The sequence below is a fragment of the Pygocentrus nattereri genome, chromosome 13 (genome assembly GCF_015220715.1).
Source record: "Pygocentrus nattereri isolate fPygNat1 chromosome 13, fPygNat1.pri, whole genome shotgun sequence".
NCBI lineage: Eukaryota > Metazoa > Chordata > Actinopteri > Characiformes > Serrasalmidae > Pygocentrus > Pygocentrus nattereri.
The window spans coordinates 22,178,978-22,199,652 of record NC_051223.1 but is presented as its reverse complement, the minus strand read 5'-3'; the positions used below and the strand labels follow the sequence as shown (position 1 = coordinate 22,199,652).

Genomic DNA, 20,675 nt, shown 5'->3' with positions numbered 1-20,675 from the left:
GAATCTGAGTAGCATATGTAATAGTTTGTATCATAGTTCAGTTAGGGTCTGTTTCTGGGACAGGGATTAACTCCTGTTCTGAACTGCACAGCATTTAGAATTGAGATTCTCCACTGAAGAGAAAGCATAGCCCAGGTAATCCTGGATTATGCTTTCTCTACAGTGGAGAATCTCAATTCTAAATGCTGTGCAGTTCAGAACAGGAGTTCTTAATTGCTGTCCAGGAGTGCATTTGACTCATGTTGTGTACTGAGCTTCACGTTGGAGAGATCACATGATCACTAGCAGAGCATCTGGAAAATGGGAAAGCTCTGTTCTTGGACATGACTGGCCATGAGTATGAAAACGTTTGGGGTCATTTGAAAATTTATGTTCACTGTCTTCTCTCATTCTGGCCATCAGCTCGGTGTTCTCCTTTTTTTTGCAGCAGCAGCAGAAGGTATTTGTAGGATTTATATTTGATTTTGGAGAGTAATGACTTTTTCAAATGTGAAAGGCTTTGGTGGCTGGAAGCAGTCGGGTTATTGTGAACTGGAGATGTAGTGCAGTTTAGCTGCAGCACAGATGGGTTTTGCCTGTAATTTGTTTAAACCTACTCGGCCATGGCAGTGCGTATGCATCATGATTGGAAGTAGCAAGTTTAGTGAATGCTGTCTCTTGCACGTTCGACTGCTCGCAAGGGGATTTGCTTCAACACACTTTTTAGGCTGCTAGTGTCTTCTTTTCTTCTTTCCCTCCTTCTTTCTTTCTTTTTCTCCTCTCTCTCCTCAGATTTTCATCTGCTTGTTCCCAGGGTTGCTGTGTGTAAGTGCCAGAGGCAGAGAAAGACGAGACTTTTTTCCTTCTCCTATTCTTTGCTGTGTTTGTGTGTGTTGTGTGTGAGTGAGTGAGAGAGAGAGAGAGAGAGAGAGAGAGAGAGAGAGAGAGAGAGAGAAAGAAAGAGAGGGCCTGAGCCACACCAGGGGGACAGTCCATCTCTACTCATCCTCAGTCTGAACAGGGCCATACAAACGTAAAGCTGAGTCTGCTTCTCACACTCTTTTCTGAGGGATTCATTATTTTCGTAAGAAAGCACACGCTCTGGTTCCTGCCAGGCTGCAGAATCAGGGCTATGGGCGAGCGAGGATGTTACACCTGTCAGGAGTAATCAACGCAGCTCATAATAGAGCGCTGCAAACCAGACGGCTGGACCACACACACCCATAGACACATACACACAAACCTGGAAAACAAACACAAACTGGAGTGCAAAGCACTGGCACTGACAGATGTTGGCAGAGGAATGGGCAGGAAAAAGAACACTTTCATTTCTCTCTTTCCTTCGTTTGGCTTTCATGGTGCTGATTGCTCAGAGAGAGAGAGAGAGAGAGAGAGAGAGAGAGAGAGAGAGAGAGAGAAAAGCAACGAGTGAGCTGTGGTCTGCCTATCTCGCTCCACACTGTGGCCCTGTCTCAGTCTCTGGTTGCTGCTATACCTTTATCCTCAGTTTTAAATGGAAGCCTTCATGCCAAGCAAGATTAGAGCAGGAAGAAATGGAGGAACAGTAGTGTGATATTTCTAATCAGCCATTGTGATGATGTTCTTTTGCATTAGAGTTTACATTTGTCCTAAGAGAACAATCTGAGCACAATTATGGAATCATTTCTCCTAAAACAGAAAAGGAAGCATTTTAAACTCATACTTCACTTTTAGCAGTCAGATGTAGTATTGTGCAGAAGTCAGAGAGCACCCTTCAAATATTAAATCTCCAGTGAAAACTGCTATTAATTACCGAAATTATTATTAAATTATTATTTATTATTATTTATTATTATAAATTATTATTTTCTTCATCAGAAAAAAAAGAAGCAGAAAACATTTAGAAGAAAATTACACAAAAGCCTCAATGACCAATTATAATATCAACATTTCGTTATTTCCCTCATTCTTCCATTCTTCTTTTTTTAAGGAAATCTGCAAATATATTATTTCACATCTCCGAAGTTCAGTCTTAGAAGTTGGTTACATTTTCTGCCTCTTACGTTTTCTGAATCTTACATTCATCTTACATGTTTGATTTACAATTGTTTTCCCTCAGTAACAGATTACTGTCAGTTGCACATCCTTTTAGACTCATAGTGTTGAGTCCTCTTGTCAGAGTGGATGGATGGTCAAACACACCTCTGTATTTTTTCAGAGCTGAAGTGAGAGTGGAGCTTGATTTTCTATTCTATCTAAAAAATTAAAGCTTTTAGTATTATTTATCTGATGGTGACCGTTTTGGTGGTCTACCGGGTCTTACATGGTTGTTAGGAGTCCCATTTTCTCTATATCTTCAAATATTTTTTGAACTCCATTTTTGGAAACCCATTTTTTTCACTTTTTTCCTTCCTTATGTAAGTGTATTATCTCATATCTAATCTTCTCAAAGATATTTTTGGAGAATAAATAGCTTGTTGTTGGCTATTTTGGCTGGAAATTAAATAAAGGGTGGGTATTGACTTTTGCACAGCACTGTATCTTATTCTGTTTTCCTCTACAGCTCTAAACATGTTTATTATATCACCTTATGGGACAGTAACACATTCCCTAATAAAGACACAGGAAATGCTTATGAGAGAATAAGAATAAGACATGCTTTTATTAAATATTAGACGACTCGCGTTATGATCTGACTTCAGAACAGTTATGAATCTAGAAACCTATGAAGGAAGCAAAGAAGCGGCCCCTCGTGAGGACTGTCTCCAACAGCTGCTTGAATTTGCCATGATGTTCTTGACTGGAGGGTTTCTGCGCTTTGGCCACTGGGTGGCGGTAAAGCCCCAGTAAAAGCATAAAGCAGCACAGAGCGGGGCTCCTCACCGAGCAGAACACAAGCTCATATGGAGGAGCATATGGACGACTAGCAGGCCTTTAGTGATGAAACCCTAAAGAACAAGAAAAGTCGCCAAATTCTTCTGCCATTTGTGAAGTCGTCAAAAGGTTTGTGTAGTGCTCTGCCCTTTTAGTAGCCTACTGGAGAGTGTTAGCTCCTCTTCTCACGGACGATGAGAAAACGCCGTTCAAACCGTCAGAGGTGTTTTATTATTGGTTTATTAGATTAATTATTTTGTAGTTTTATATGGCTGTGTAAATGAATGGTGTCTAGGGTACATAAAGCCAATAAACATGGTTTAATCAGTAGGAACATACAGTGTAAATACTGTGAGTGACCGTTCATTTCCTTAGAAGTCCTCGAACTCTTCACTACTGTCACAGTTCGGCAGACAGGAGCAGAATAAAAGCCCGAAATTAGCGTCTCCTTTTTACCTTTTTACCAAATCAGTGTTATTTTATTTTATTTTATTATTATTATTATTATTATTATTGTTGTTGTTGTTAATAATAATAATTTTTAAATCTTGTGTTTTTTTTATAAGTACTATGATAATAATAATATTGTACACAGTATATATGTGTACTGATGCTGGTAAACATAAAATGTAGTAGTGAGTTTAGCAATACAGAGAAATAAAATATAAATTTCTTTACTAAGGCAGTAGAATAATGAAAAGCAAATATAGTAGCACAGTAACTCGGCGTCACCTAAATCAGAACCTGAATCACTTTATTTACATACAAGGAATTAGTCTTGGTGAGTGCACACATATGGCATATAACATACTGAACAGACCAGACAAGCATACAGACTATTAATGTAAACATTCTGCTTCGTGAAGTACAAGGAATACGTAAATACCAGATACTGGTACGTTTCTGTTATTATTATGCATCCCTGATATATAATTTTTAAAAAGAACAATAATAATCCTAATATGTAATATATTATTATTATTATTATTATTATTGTGTAACATAACAATTAATCGATTTGCTTTGCAATACTATTTTACAGCAATATGTTGCTTTTGCAAATGTAGTTTGTGCATTATATAAATAGAACATTCTAGAATAAACAAACCTGAAATATTGTCAGGTCAATTTATCAATTTATTTATTTATTTTAAAACATATTTATACCCTGTGTAGTATTGGATTGTCTCTTAGCCAGCGAGATGAAGAGATGAGAGGTTTGATGAAGGGGGGCTCTGTGTGTGTATGTGTGTATTTGTGAGGCTCAGTCCCGCCGCTCCTCGGGGTTAAACGCTCTCCTGCTGAGCTGGACTGAGCCCGCCGGCCCTCTGGCCTCAGTGCTGGACAGATTTTAACCCTACAGGGCTCAGGCCTGCGCCACTCTCCAGTTCATCACTACAACACAACTAAAAGGATGGAGAGGGTTTAGAAGTCTAAACTCTTTATACAAAGCCAGGGAGCATTTTCAACAAACTTTGACAGTAGCATCACAGGAGCGCATCCGCTGCTGTTCTCTCCAGTGTCATCACATTACTGTGAAGGGACAGGTCTATATTTTTTTAAGGTTTGTTTATCCCCCAACTATGTCACATCTCAGCATGATCTCAAGTGAAGCTTGTGTTTTGTGCTGTTAGGGTTGCATTTGTGCTGGAGAAAAGTGGAGGAACGCCCCCATCCCCAGTTTCTCTCAGGCATGCATGTACGTGTGCTGTGCATTTGTGCATAACTATTTGAATTAGATACAGTAGTGCTGGCCAATATCATCTTCATCAGTTTACCTGTTAGTAGTGGCAATATATCTGTACCATTTGTTTGGTTTTAACAGTTTATAATACATCAGAGCAAGGTTCCTCATGGGAAATGTAGTTTAATGTAATTTTTAGTTAGCATTTACAGTATAAAAAATTCCCTTTGGCTTAATTTTTAGATGAAACACGAGATCAAAACCCGTTAAGTTAGTCTTGTAAGACATTCTTTTAACACAGAGTACCAGTACTCAGGAATCATTAACGTTAGTAATGTAAACTTAAATATCATCGGATATGGTTATATTTAATATTGTGATACAAAAATTATTTAATGTACAGTTTCTAATGTCCAGGTGTGGTACCAGAAGAGGAGAAGGCTGATCAAGCTTCAGAGCAATGGAGACAGTAATTACTGTAGTAGTGCTGTTGTGGTGGATGGAGAATACGCACGAGCTGAAGATGACAGGCCCTCTGATGGCACCACCTACATTTAACAGTTAGCTCATTCGCACCAGCTTCAGCCATGCCTATGCTGCCTCAGTTAAATCAAAAGCTAAAGCATCGCTGACAGACACTGGTTTTTATTGTGGATGTGAATGCCACATGCATTTAAGTTCAAAGAGTCCATTTGATCTAGATGGGAAATGTTAGGCCAGATTGAAAGACTAGTGTTTTAAGGTATACTGATGCTTTCAGTCAAATCAGGATAAAAGGGCTTTGATTGTGAATTCATTTAATATTCTATTTTAGTGTATTTTCATTGATAAAAGGACATAAATATGTTATAAAAGATTACACCAGAATGGGAGATCTCTCAGAGAGCAAATTGAGCTGATTTTGGCAAAAGGGAATCATTTAAGTTGTTTTCTATACTTTTAATTAGCCCTGTCCATCAGGTTTGGTATTATATGAGTTCTACAGTGACAAACTGTGACCACTAAAGTTAGTCCTTCAATTCGGCCAATAATGTCAGAACTCAGTCAAAATCACGTTTATGATTATGTTGTTATTTCTAGTGCCCCTTTAGGAAACTAGTAGTACATAAGTGTTAAGCTAACTGTGATTCACATGAACCTTTTTGGCCATTCTAGATTAAACATGGTAAGCTTGTAAAAGACTTTACATGTTTTATTTGTGGCTTATAGCATATTAACATACATTTTCCTTTGTATGTAGCACTTTGCAGTAACTCTTTCAGCAAAGAGCCTTAGCATAGAGCTCTGTCAGTTCTTCATTATGTTAACAGTTAGTCTGATATGTTAGGCATTCAGTTCAGCTCCTGAAGTCCAAGCAAAGTCCTCTACAGAGAATACACTTCTGTTGCACTTTTTTGTAATGTGTTAAACTCAGCTAATAAATGGAAATAGTGTATTAAAATTAATAGAAAATGTCCTCTGTGGAGAACTTCACTTCAACAAAATGTTTAATTTGACCAGGGGTGTTAAAACTTTTGCATACAGTTGTATATGATTTGTATTTAATGTCATTATCACATTCAATCCATCATCTCATCAGTGCTTTACACACTAAGTATCTCCAGAGTGCCAGAGCAGGCCACTGTCACCATGGAGACAGTGCAGTTCTTTAGCTCCTATGGGGAGATTTAAAAGTGGTCTGCCCATTAGTGACACAGGCCCAGAGACTCGAATGGACAGCTGTTATAAAAAGGTACGACTGGTCTCTTTACTCTCTTGGCATGTTAACTCGTGATGCACCGTGTGTGTGTGGACTTGTGTTTCCACATGCGTGTGTGATGTGACAGGGCCGAGCTCATCTCCATTCAGCCCGACACGGTGTGCTCAGCAGGGGATAACGCTCACACACTCCTCACACGCACTCTCCATGCGCCATCAGCCCCTGTCTCCACAGAGCTGCCGTGCTAATCATTTAAACAGTACAATCAAAGCAAATAAGATGTTTCACACGCGGAGAAGAAAGCAGGGAGGAAAGTGATTATTAGTGTTTGTGAGGCGCAGGCAGTGTGATTGAGCTGAAGGGGGACTTTGATTTTGATATTTTTCTCCTGCATGCACTGACTCCAGGTTCAGCCCAGTAGTCCTCCTAAAAACTGCACTTGTCATCACGCAAATTCAAAGTTTTTAATCCATTCTTGCAGGGAGAGAGAGAGAAAGAGAGAAGAAAAACATACAGACACTCAGCCGAGTTCCAAAGGAGACTTCAAGTCTTGGACAGCTTTGATATTTTTATTATTTCATGTTGAAAAAAGTGTATTGGCTTAATCCTGTGCATCTTCAGTAACAGACAAAAAGGGGAAGAGGGTCCGTATTTAAAAACAGATTCAGGTGAAAGTGGGGAAAAAAAAGAGTTGCATCTAAAGAGCAGAGACTTGCGATATAAATAGCATGCAGTTTAACGCACGCATTGCTTCTGTCTGTGTTCAGTAATTCTGTTGGGTAAATGTGAGGTAGATAATAGACTATGGTGGAGATGAATAGACCCAGCATTCTCTCCCTCCGCTCGTGCTGAGGTTAGTTAATAGACACATTTGATGTCATGCGGCATCACTTGTCTTGAAAGGGATTTGTATGAGCATTGGTTTCACTCCCCCCACCCCACCCCCCCTTGCGAATGGAGCTACTTAAAACAATAAACAGCCCAATGCACCCCAGACCAACAACAGCTAAACTACTCCCTTTGATATCAAACACCTATTAGAATTTTATTTAATGCAGCAGCTTTTCGGTATGTACTCTAGTGACATTAAAAAAAGCACAAGTCAGATGAGATGTGAGCAAAAAAGCACTGTTTTTAGCTTGGCTAAGGGGAATGATGTTAAGAGCCTGACAGAAAGATGGGGCCTGTTACTGGAAGGCTGTAGCTTTGTTGCCCAAATCTGTGAATTGATATTTGCTCTCACAGCACTACTTTGCATTTAATTTTTGACCGTTTCTGACCACACAATAAATATGGTGTTCAAATGACCTCTACGCTGTTAAATTCCTAAATATTTCTTGGCTTGAATGCATGGCTCTAGGACAAAGTCAGAGTTCTTCAAACTTTACTCTTTTTTGAAGAAAAAAAAAAAGGTTGTAGAAGTACAAAAATACCAGGCCCAATACCTACACCAAGCTACACTATGTAAGAAAAAAAATGACCATTACTGAGTCAAAAGAAAAAAGACATATTGAAATATGGTGTGTGTGTGTGTGTGTGTGTGTGTGTATGTGTGCGCATTGCTGTGAATTGCCCTGTAAATAACTAAAGTCAGAAGCATGCACTTGAAATTGATGGGAGATTTTCAGATCACATCATACATCTTTTCGTATTATTGTCACTGGCTCAAAAAGAAGGTCTGGCTCAAGGTTTAGGTCTCAAATACAAAATTCACTGATGACGATATGATGACCACAGCAGACAATTCTCTTACATCCTAAGAAGAAACATCCTTCATCAAGTTTAGAATGAGTTCTCTTTGAATACTCTTTCAGTGCATTCGCAGTATTCAGAGTCATCTTCCCAGGGCCTGAAACACAACCTACATCACAAAATTTTACACATTTACACCAGAGAGAGCTCCAAATCCCCAAATCTTACGTAGAGTAGCTTTAAGCATTGAGCATAAATGTAATATCACGATACTTCAAGAAGTTTTAAAAGCACACAATAAACCACATTTTAAAAGTACAATAAAAATATACAACAGTACAAATAACAGTGCTACACTAATTCCAAAAGGCCTAAATTTGCTCTTTTTTATTGAAACATGCAGTTGGTCATTGTTCTTAAAGCATTGATGATATTCACAACATGTTCGTAAAAGGACATTGTGACATAATATATCATGATAAGTAAGATAAATATGGTCATATTGCCCAGCCCTAGTACTGAGTAACTTTTAGAACTGCAGAAGTTCGCTAACTTACTTTTACATGGTGCCATCAGATGTTTTAAGCATCTGCAGTAGTGATATGCAGTTGTAAAGACTGATTTATTTTTTTAAATACTTCCGTTTACGCAGCTATATCACAATTCTGCTTAGCACTGACGGGCTGCGACTGGAGCTGACCAAGGTTGAGCTGATTTATGGAATAAAAGATTTAAATTAAAAGATTTATAATAAAGTAATTACTGAATATAGATGTTCACTTGCAAGCTTGAGAGAAAGATCTGGATTACACTGTTGAGGAGGAGATTAACACTGGTAAGCATATATATCCTAAGTGTACTTTTTTTGGGGTGTATGACCTTAAGTTCGTTTTTTTTTCTTCAGTACAATATACTACACCCCTGTACCTCTACATATAATGTATCCTGAATTCCCAGATCTTTGTTTCAAATGAAAATTGGAGGAAGGAGCATTTCTGCTTTTTGGCAATGCCCTGTTATTGCTAGTTACTAGAAGAGTGTTCACTCTGAAACAGAGGATATTCTCAAATCTTATCTTATTAACACTAATCTAGATAATGTATTTCACTGTGATTTAAAGATTCTGTTTATGTTTCTGACTTTTCTAGCCAAAAAAACATATATTTACTTTTGATTTTCCACCAGTGTACACCGGCTCTCTCAAATATCAACACTACTCCTTTTGGAGAAATTGAGAAATTCCCTTAGACAAAAACGTTTGGCCTTTGGAAAATCCAGTCTCTTGTTTGTACCTATTTGGAAATCTTGGACTGTAAACCTCTCAAAGCTACTATGCCTTGCTTTCTTCATGTATAATTGTTTGATCATGTATCTGTTGTATTCTGCAGTTTTGTTGACCTGACCAAAATAAAAGATAAATAAAAAAAGAAGTGCAGAAGTACTTCTCAGTACACCAGCATCTATCCACAAAGGAAATGAAGTGTGTTAGATGCTGTTGTTTTCTTTGTGATGCTCTCCTGGTCTACAATAAAATGATAAACCTCAAAAGTGACCCATCACATAAATAAAGAAAATAAACAGAAAAAGAATTAGTAGCCAAATTTTAAAGACTAAAATATATCTGAGTGAAAATGAAATTACTGTCCTCACAAATATATTACAAATATATATTAGAAATAAAAGCATTATGATTTAAATTAAGCTACAGTTTACAAGACAAACACATCACTATCTGTAACATTACAGTAAAATGTCCCAGGTGGGTTATTAAATTACATGTATTCTGTTACTGTAAGCTGGAAATAATCCATAGAACTGTTGGACAGTGCTGGATCGCTGCATTGGTTGTATATCAGGATTTTTTTTATGCAGTTTTGTCATCATGCTCACTGGAAGCCTATGAAAGGTTAAATAAGTAGGTATCTCACATCTTATATCTTACATTATAAATATTACAATACTGTTCAGAGGAAAAACATTGCACTATTCTTTTAATATTTTCTGCTGTCTAACATCCACCTAAACCTAACAGCCTTGGTGTGTCTGATGCTATTGCTTGTGATTTCCCAGAGAAGCTGAGTTGAGTGGAGTGTTGGTGCAGGGTGACTGATGTGTTGGAGTTGCTGTGGTGCTGCACTGGGCTCAGGCTGTAGAGCTCCTACATCAGCCTTCACCCTTCTCCTCCTTTCTCTCTGTTCTAAAATGGGAGTGGGAGGGAAAAAAAACCTGAAACACTCCCAGTTTAGTACTGTATCTTCGGTCAGGCCACTGGCTCCTGCACTTGAAGTGCTACAAAGAAAATATGGAAAAAAGAAAAAATGTGAAAATTGTTGGTGTGGTTCATATATATTTACTTCAAGGATTTCTGCCCCTTGTGAAAACGGGCTCTAACAACCATTAGATGTTGTTGGTTGGGTGAGGGGCTTGGTGTCTATATGGACACATACATGTCTATATATAAAACCATGGCAAATGTTACATGTTCAAGTTCATATGAAAGTGTCAATGATTACACATCATCTATAGTATTTTATACACAGCATGAGCCACACAAAATATTGTTTGTTAATCGTTTAACTTAATAAATCCTGAATCATGTCAGATGTTTGGTTTGTGTGACCCAAGATAATTTTGATCAAACTCATACAGGCCAAACTTTAATTCGTGTTATATCCAGATTTTTTTAAATAAATGGCAAGGCAAATTGAAATATGAAGCAGTATGGTGTTCATAATATATCATAATGTAATATATGTGCATTCAGTACATTTATGTAGGAGCGTCCTTTCTTGCATGTGTTCTCTGTATCCCCTGAATACAGATGTAACCTCTGGAGAATGTATTTTAAACTGAAGGAATCACCAAGAGCTCAAGCCAAAGTGGTCAATCCCAGTCTTGTTTGTTTGTCTACCTCTAACCAGTCATTATAGCCCTGATTGTACAGTGTTTTAACCCATTTTTGGCACCAGTGCTGAAACACACATTTTAAGCACTAGTCCTCAGGCCATGATTACTCTGTACTTCCCCACTGTCATATGTGATGGTTAGGATGATACGAGAGGGCATAGCAGTTGTTGACCATAGCTGAGTCTATATGCAAGCTGACTTTGAATTATAAGACTGTGTTAGAGTTCTTTTAAGTCAAGAAAACTGTATACACACACACGGGTTGCGGGGTGGGGGGGTTGCTGGAGCCTATCCCAGTGGTCATTGGGCAGAAGGCAGGATACACCCTGGACAGTTCGCCAGTCCATTGCATATAAAACTAAAAGAATGGTTACTTCTGTGAAATAAGGACTCAAGTAGAAGTAAAAGGACCTTTTCTAAAAACAGAACTTGAGTAGAAGTGTAAAACTACCAGCTCAAACAAGTAATTAAGTACTTAGTAACTTAAAGAACTGCTGTTGAACATCCACCATCGTGGTACATTAAGTGTGTATGTGCATAGGAGGTGAAGTTTGTGAAGAAGGATGTTACGTTTGTTATTCTTGTCTTATTGAGATCATTTGGTCTTAAATAAAATGGTAAACCTCAAAAGGTATGACCAGTCACAAGGCAGTACAGATGTTACCAAAATAATCTTGTGAAAATCTGCATAATTTGGTTGTTGAGATTGAGTGGTTCAAGATGAAATGGTGCAGTACAGAAAAAACTTGCCTGTTTGAGTATCTTTACAGTTTTGGTGATAGGAGCCAAAGGTTGAATTGTCTACAATACACATATAGCCATTTCAGTCAATAACCAAAACAGCCTGTGAACCTACACATGTCAGCAAATAAGTTTTATATGTAATGCTGATAAAGTAATATTAAACCTATTCTAACTCTATTTTGCCATGTCTGGTTCTTATCACCAACCCTGTGAACAATTCTGACGTTGTAAGTTGCGCAGAACCAAGGATTTCATACTAAATCACTCTGAATGACTTTGTTTACATTCTAGTGATTTAATTATGTAGAAATTTTGAAGCATTTTAGGAATTTTCCTTTAAACACATTTACGAACTAAATGTTAATGACTAAAATGTAACTGAGGAAAATGTAGATTTTTTACAGATACTTGAGTTTAAGCATGTGTATTGAAAATATGCAGGAATATATAGTATAATGTAGAAAGATATAATACATGAAGTTTTACATGAGTACATGTTGCTGAGTGGACATCACTATTTATTACCCACTTCTGTACCAGCACAGAGAAAATGAGTTCTTCAGCTTTATTAATGCAAACTTCAATAACACTCGATACTGTGATACTGTGATATTGAATGTCATCAAACAGTACCTTAACCCCACCCTGATAGCCCATATGTGGACCACATTTCTGTTCCTCACTGTAATAACTACATAACTGTAAACTAAGCATAGGGTTCAAGGGGCTGACCTGGTAACATGTTCCATATAGGCCTGGATTAATACAAATGAAATTGGCCATGCTATTTGGTCATTTACACATTTGTTAGAGCCTCACTGGGCTTGACTTTGACAGAAAGCGTTAGTCTGAACATGTACTGACATCGGCAATAATGCACATCAGTGGGGATTTTGATTTGGGATGCAGTCGTATTAAGCAGAATGTAACTCTGGAGCGGGGAAAGTTTTTCTCTCTCTCAGCCCTTGTGATGACCTCATCAGAAAAGCGCTCATCCTTGGTGTGGTTTTTTGTCTTCAAACAGCGGCTGAGTCGCTGAGGTAGAGGAAAGCGCAGCCACACATCTCCAAAACGAGCACTCTTCTCCTAGTGAGAAACCCCAGCACAATCCTATACTTTCTTTTTTCCTTCTCCATGCCTTCTTTTTTCCTTTCTCCCTCCACTCAGACGCTTCTTTCTCACACTATCTCTCCCTCTTGTGCTCTCTCTTTCTGGCTGGTTGAAAGTTGTCCTGCCTTTTATTTTCAGCAGTATTAATTTGGTGGAGTTTGCCAGCTCGGCAGTGGCGTGCTCCTTTCTCTTGACGTTTTGCTGAAGTTTGTATGCCACTCGAGCCTGCCGTCTCCCTCACTAATGATAGCGCTGCTGACTCTCTGGGGAGCGAGGGGCCGCCTCGCTGCTGCTGCTGCTGCCGCCCGCCCGCCCGCCGCGGATATTTTGGGAGGCAGAAGGGAGCCTGTGAGGCACATCACTCTCTCCTCATCTCCTTTTCCTTTCTCTCTTTCTCTTTTTCATTCTCTAGCTCTCTCTCTCTCTCTCTCTCTCTCTCTGTTTCTCTCTCCTGCTCTCTTTCCTCCTTTTTTGTTGTTGTTATACTTCTGATCACGCATATATTCTGAGACTCACTTCTCTCTCTCTCTTTCTCTGTCTCTCTCTTTCTCTCTCTCTCTCTCTCTCTCTCTCTCTCTGCAAGGGTGTGCATGAAGAAAAAAATCCCTTTTATTAACTTATTCATTGTATATGAAATCAAGAGTTTTTTCCATCCTTTTCTCTTCTTGGTTAAGCCAAATGAATGTTTAAAGACGTAATTTACCGAGGCCCTGGCAGGATTCACATTGTGTATCGCACAAACATAGCAACAAAAGGAAATTCTAATCTAGACAGTAACATGAAGTGCACTGAAGAATCTCAGCGGGAGGTCCAGATGAATTATACAACAATCTGTGTTCTCCCTCGTTTAATTTAAAGCTCTGTTTTCAAGGCTACCACCCAGCTCGACATCACAGGAAAGGATTTGCCTGTAGAGGTCAAGCCCATATTGACAAATATCAAGAGGGGGAAAAAGCAGCCAAAACGAAGAGATAAATAAGTAAACGTGCAGATAAGCAAACATAAAGCAACAAGGGAGAGGAGATGCACAGCACACCAAATGTGATTTTTGCTATAAAAATATGTCTGGAACATTTGAAGAGCTATTTTTCCATAGTGTACCTCCACAAGAAGAACAGAGAGAAAGCCTGTGTTTACTCTTCATTACCAAGCCACTACACTGAGACAAAAGGTAGTGTATCGATTAGATTTCCAAGGCTACACTGTGCTTTTTCTTGTAGCGCACCATATGTTATATAAAACCATCTGGTGTTTAGCCTCCACAAAGCATTTATTTTCGCAACCTGTTGTGGTAAACTGCCTGGATATGTTGTTGAAATGATCTGTAGGAAAATTAATTATATTGCTGTATGTTGTCAGGTGGTGATGACAATGTATTATTTTGTATATGGTAAGAATTTTTAAAAGTATGTTTTTTTCTGGCTATTATAAGTGCATCTACATCACTGACAACTGTGTGTGTGTCATAAAAATATTATTAAATAAAAAATATTTTAAAATATTAAAAATATTTTGCTAGCATAATATTGCTGTGTAAGTTAATTAGAGCCCAGTAGTTTGAATGCACACAGCTCACTTCTATATTTGCATATATTTGCCGTATTGCAACCAATTCATTTGACCATATTACAAAAGAAATGTATCAGATCTAAAGTGGTTGTAATGATGAAAATGAAAAGTTAACCTCCTAGGTTAACCTCCTAAGTCCCAGGCTTGTTGCATACTGAGGCTTATTATTTTGTAACTACAGGGACTTTATTGGCTGCTGGTTGAGCGATTCTTTAAAAGTAAAAGATGTTTTTTCCTCCATAAAATCAAAAAACATGGATTTTATTTTATTGCCTTTTTGTAAAATTGAGATAAAGTAATTGTTGCCATATGGCAACATCATGCAATAGAGGGTTATGTAAAACCATCTGGTGTTTAGCGTCCACAAAGTGTTTATGTTAGCAAACCTATTGTGGTAAAACGCTGGCTTGTTGACCTGTATGGAAGTGTATTGTCATATGTTATCAATTGATGATGACAGTATATTATTACGTATATTGTAATAAATTTTGATTTCTTCTGTCTGTCGTCAGTACTTCTAGATCACTGGAAACTGTATGCATCATTTATTTGGCGGGTGGGGGGGGCATAACACCATGTAGATAGAGGATTTGTAGGTGCTATCCTTGCATTTAACAGGTTGAAAGGAACCTCCCAAGTATCTATGAATCACTGAAATGTGCTTTCTTTATCTTTATTATTAATAATAAAGAAAGATTATTATTATTATTATTATTATAGATGGTGGCATAGTGCTGTAGTGGTAGCGCTGTAACCTCAGAGCAAGAAGGACCTGGATTCAATTTCTTAGCCAAGTGACCAGGATCTTTTCTGTGTGGAGTTGGCGTGTTCTCCATGTGTCTGCCTAGGTTTCCTCTGGGTGCTCCAGTTTATCCCACAATCATGCATCAGGCCTACTGGAGGCCTACTGTGTGTGTGAATCTATACATTTGCCCTCTGATGGACAGGTCCTGTTTTTGAGTTTAACATATTAAAAAAGAACTCATAAAATATAGAGTGTGACATATGCAGAGTTCATAATTTAAGTTTTTCCACTATGTTAAATTTAGCAAATAAAAAGTAATTGCATATTAAATGTGCAGGAGTGTGTGCTTTGTTACCTTATTTTCATTCAGAAAATCAACAAACATTGTCTGACCAGTGGCGCGTGTACCTGTTCGTACAAACTATATCTGTAATACATAATGGTAATGATCTCATGTTCATCAATCTAATCTTTAATGTCTTATAGAAATTTGTCTGTTTTGACTCTTTTTGACACTGTATCATATTTTTAGATGGAGATAGGAAAGTTGCATGTTAGAGGTTGGACAAATTCTTCAAATTTACTCACTGATGTATCCAGTCTGCTTCAGTCTCTGTGTCCTTTTCTCAAGCAGTGACACTTCTCTCTGTCTCTCACTGTCACTTTTGAGTCTTCTCTCTGTCACTCTGTGGCTCTGTCTGGCTGGTGTTTCTGCTTTGCGGCCGTGTGGCAGGTGATGACAGCCCACCCTCAATCTACTCTCATCACCTCTGATTTCCTCCTAGCTCTTGCTGTCACAGCCGCCACAGTCGCGTCTCCCATGCCTCTCACCACAGCCCATCATACCGTGCCCAATCAGCAGGCCACGACCTTTGACCTCATCCATGCTCCCCTGCCTCTGTTGTCCCGACAAGGCGATGTTGACCCGCTGACCTCTAGAAGTTGCTGGCTCAATTGCCCTTATGTGCCGTAGTGGGAAAACAATGACGGGGGCTTCCAGACGAGTGACACTGACGGAGGAGAGCGGGCATGTTTTCTTTATGGCTCCAGAGCAGCAGACTGGAACTAGGGATCACTTACTGGTTTTGATGATACACTATGGTATACAACCCGGTGATGATTATAGCATTTCACATTGTAATAATTCTAATAATTATTTTATAAATCTTTGGAAAAGACTCGTTTGTTTCACTCTTCCTCCTGCCTTTGAACAAACTGTTTTATGTGGTTACATCTCATATGTTGCCTCTTTATTGTTAATTGTGTTTGTTGTTTATGTTAATGAATGTTTAGATATGCATAGTTCATGTCTGATCTAAAGTCATGATTAATATGGTTTATGTTTGTCATAAAGTGTCCTTGAGCATATAAATAAAGATGATGATCATAATGGTGGTGATGATGTATTACTGTCTTTTTAAGACGTCATGGAGGAGGGAGATATCCTACTGTTTCTACTATCCTACTATTTTCAAATATATCACCGTTTTTAAAAATCATTCACATTTGGGGAATTTGGAGGCCCTGCTGGTGTAAATGTGTAATTGCGCACTATTTCTTGAAGAATATTTGGCGATGTAGGGCGAGTGGGTAGCGCTGTCGCCTCACAGCAAGAAGGGCCTGGGTTCGATTCCCCGGCTCGGCGACCAGGGTCCTTTCTGTGTGGAGTTTACATGTTCTCCCTGTGTCTGCGTAGGTTTTTTCCAGGTTCTCTGGTTTCCACCCACAGTCCAGAGACATGCAGTCAGGCCAATTGGACATGCTAAATTGCCCCTAGGTGTGAGTGTATGTCTGTCCCAGTGTATGCATGGGTGTATGCAACTTTAAAGATGTGTGTGTGTATTTGGCGATGTAGGCTTTGCTTCTGACCCCTTCCCCAGGCAGATCTGAATCTGATGATCGTGAGAGTATATGTTTTTCAAGGATGCAAGTGAATTATATATCACTGTTGTTATATCTTCATTATCATGCTGATTTTGTATTTTTATCTCAGGCTTTACAAGGTGACTCACAGCAGTGCATGGACGCTATATTTTAGTGTGTTTTCTTTCCTCCTGGCTCAGTAATGCTACTTTTTAAATTTTAACAACATTTAACAGCATTTGCATTAGTAAAGTTAACGAACTTGTGCTTCCTCAGTGCTAATACTGTATGCTAAAAGTGTTGTAAACACAAGCCAGACAAAAAGCAGATTTACAGAATGGAGTCTTACTGTTTGTTTCATATTATGGATTTTAAATTGTTCTTCCAAAAGAATCTGAAGCATCCAGCAAATTATGTGCATTACAGTTAAATGTCAGCTTACAGACTACAAATAACATATACAATATAAATATAAAAACTGTTACAGAGCTTCAGCAATTACATCATGGCTGTTACGCTCATTATCTATTCAGTACTGCTTTAAAAAAAAAAGCTAAAACGTTGTGTGTGATATCACAATGTATTGATTAAGTGATGTCAGTATGTATTAGAGCTTTTAAAATATTATCAGTATAATTTGGCTGAATTTATCATGGTATTGTTAAAGGATCTGGTTATTGGACAGAGATTAAGCCTAGTCCTGTTCTGCATTTTCCTTTCAACAGAAAGTCTCTTTCCATAATGCTGTGTAGTCCAGGATGATTCTTAATCCCTGTCAGAGAAACCCACCTTTTAAGAATTTCCTGATAATACTGAAAACCTTAATAGTTTATAGAAGATGCTAATCGGAAACGTTCATATCTTCCTTTCCCTATATTGGTAGTGGGGCTCCATTCAGTCTGAGCTGCAACAAAGTGGTTGTCATGTGTGGTGAGTAATAAGGCTGTAATTTCAAACTACAGGTCTTTAAACAAAGAAACACATTGAGCAAACAAAATACAGGGCCTGAATTTTATCACATTTTATCAGCAGAGTGTTCACATGGATAATATGGACCCTGTGGATTGTGCAGAGAGAGGCAAAAACTGCTCACAAGCACTTCACTTTTGCTTGTGATAATATAAATCAGTGCAGAAAATTAGTGGAATCATTTTGCAAACTGTGATGCTGTTTGTTTAAGGCACAGAAAAGGCGTGTTTTATTTATAAAATATTTTATTCATAAAATATTTGATTAAGACTGGTTAAGAATGATTAAGATTCCTTCAGTGAGAACACTTTTACTTGGTGATGCAATGGAAAAAAGTAGTTGATTTGACATGATGATCATTCAAATGTGTACATTAGTTCCTCATGAATTAATTGAAGTGCTTACATATAGTAATTATGCTGATGTAACATATTTCAATTATGTGGAGCCCATTTAAATCCAGTTATTTTAAAGCAGCCTTTGAGCAACATTTTTAGTTAAATGAATTTTTCTTGGATAAATGTAATGAAAACTTATGAAACCTCATAAGATGCATGAAATGTATTAAAACTGAAACGTAACACTTTGAAATTTGAGTTTTTATTGGATGGTTGGTCAGTTTTCATGCAATTATTACATATATCTTAACAGAAATGAGACATCAAAAGAGGAGGAAGAATGTTTAATCCCACCCTGGCGGATTTCATAAGACTAGAGGTTAACTTTATGGTGAAGTTAGTAGAGGAATGCTCCAATAGAAAACTTAAATCTGCGTCATCAGCACAAAACTCCAGAGAAAGTAATCTTTGTATGTGTGTGTGTGTGTGTGTGGTACCTGCCCTGGAGCAGAACTATAAGCTCAGAGGTGGATTGGAAACTTTAGGGAAATCCTTTTTTGAAAAAAGCACCTATAGAACTTTGAAACAGTGTGATCTCCTTCACTATAGTGGCGAGGGGGAATGGGAGTACACATACCTGTTCCTTTAGGCAATTGAAGGAACTGTGCCTGTGTTTGTGTGGCCTCTGAGATCTCTACATCTAATTCTAACTTGCCCTCCTCTTTTTGCCTTTGTTCTGTCTCTTTCTGAATCATCTGCTTGTACCTGAATAAACAGTCCTTGCTGGTTTTGATTGATAGTCTTTTATATTTTCTATATTTTAAGTGTACAATCTCCATACCTGACGTCAGTATATCTAGTGACCCATTGAGAAGATAGAAGACCTGGATTGCATTTTCTGGTCTTGTAGTGATTTCTAGACAAACTTAAACATGCTTCCTGCAGGTTTTCACATTAAGATAAATGCAGTCATGGCAATGGAACAGTCCCCACTCGAGCCCTTCTCCATGCATGCATTAGAGCTATGATTGACAGGTTATTGCCTTGTGTGGGGATGCTCAGCAGGGTGTCCATAGTGAAGATAAGTAAGCTGTTTGTTCAAGCATACAACCTTGAAATCCTCTACAAATCTGTGGAGCATATGTTGTGACAAATGCTAATTACAGCTCAATCATCTCAGTGAATTTAGATTAAAACTGTAAGCCTAAACAGATGAATAAAATAAATTAAGCTGCATATGTGTAATTTATAGAACAGCAGTGAACTTGCTGTATTTTTGTACATTCTTCATTTTTGTCATACTTTTAAACTCTATTACAATGTTAATACTTTTTCCATGCAATGTCAAGCTTAAAAATATACAACCTTTCTGTGTTCTAACTTAATATAGTATAGATATCTGTTTCTACTCATTCTGTACAGAATATACATACTGATGTTAATGTCAATATTTAAGGTCATTTGTTATAATGTAGGATCAATAATGACATAACACTGTAGGCAGTTTTCCACCCAGCAGCAGGGTGAGTTTAAAAATTATGCCAAAAAAATGAAATCTCAAAGGGATGTGTGTGTGCATACACTCTTAAAAACACATGTAAACATATACAGTTTAAAAAAAAAGGATCTTAGGGGGTTCTTAAGTAAAAACAATGATTCGGTTTACCATGAGTTCTATAAAGAACCATTTCATGCATTATATATGTATGCATGAGGGTTTACAGATGAGTGTTTTCTGCTGTATTTCATATCATCATCAGTTTACTGTCTAAAATTGCTAATACATTTTCTTCATGATGAGAAAAAAGTATGTTTTAATTTCTTCATCAGTCAATCCTCTGGCACCTGCCTTGTGTCATATGTTTTAGCAATGACTAGGCGTAACAGCACAAAACTGCCTGCAAAAAACAATTGTGTAATTATTATGTAAATTGTGTATCTTGCTAGTGAACAAACTTTGATGCATCTTTTGGAGATTTTATTCAACATTTGCCATTTCCAAGTGATTTTTTAGTTCATATTTATATCAAAATATGCATACAAACATGGATAGAAACCCAACTTGTGTCTGATCATTTTTTGAAAAATGATCCTTTTTGTCTTGGTGAATTTAATCTTTGAACAGGAATGACTGTGTAATCAGGTTCAGGTTGGTACAGTAGTATCAGCAACACTCAACACATGTGTGAAAGCATGAGTAATATATTCACTCCAGCTGATCAGATGATGAACGGCTTGAGGTCTCCTGCATAAATGTTCAGTACTCTGTGAATGTTTTACATTGCAGAGCGCTCATAAATAAATTGTGCATCCCTCTGTGCACGCAGATCATGTTTAAACAGTGCGGGATGTGGCCGAGCAATCCAGCACTAAAATGACATGCAGAGAGAGAGAGAGAGAGAGAGAGAGAGAGAGAGAGAGAGAGAGAGAGAGAGAGAGAGAGAGAGAGAGAGAGAGAGAGAGAGAGAGAGAGAGAGAGAGAGAGAGAGAGAGAGAGAGAGAGTGAGCGTGAGCGTGTGCGAT

General features: G+C 37.9%; 1 long non-coding RNA gene across 1 annotated transcript in view; it reads left to right on the top strand.

The window, feature by feature from the left end:
* Positions 1 to 2,874: 2,874 nt before the first annotated feature.
* LOC119264986 overlaps positions 2,875 to 20,675 on the top strand; it is a 46,706-nt gene continuing 28,905 nt past the window's right edge. The window contains exon 1 of the long non-coding RNA XR_005131312.1: positions 2,875 to 2,961. This is a non-coding gene — a long non-coding RNA (uncharacterized LOC119264986). The remainder of the gene's footprint in view (positions 2,962 to 20,675) is intronic.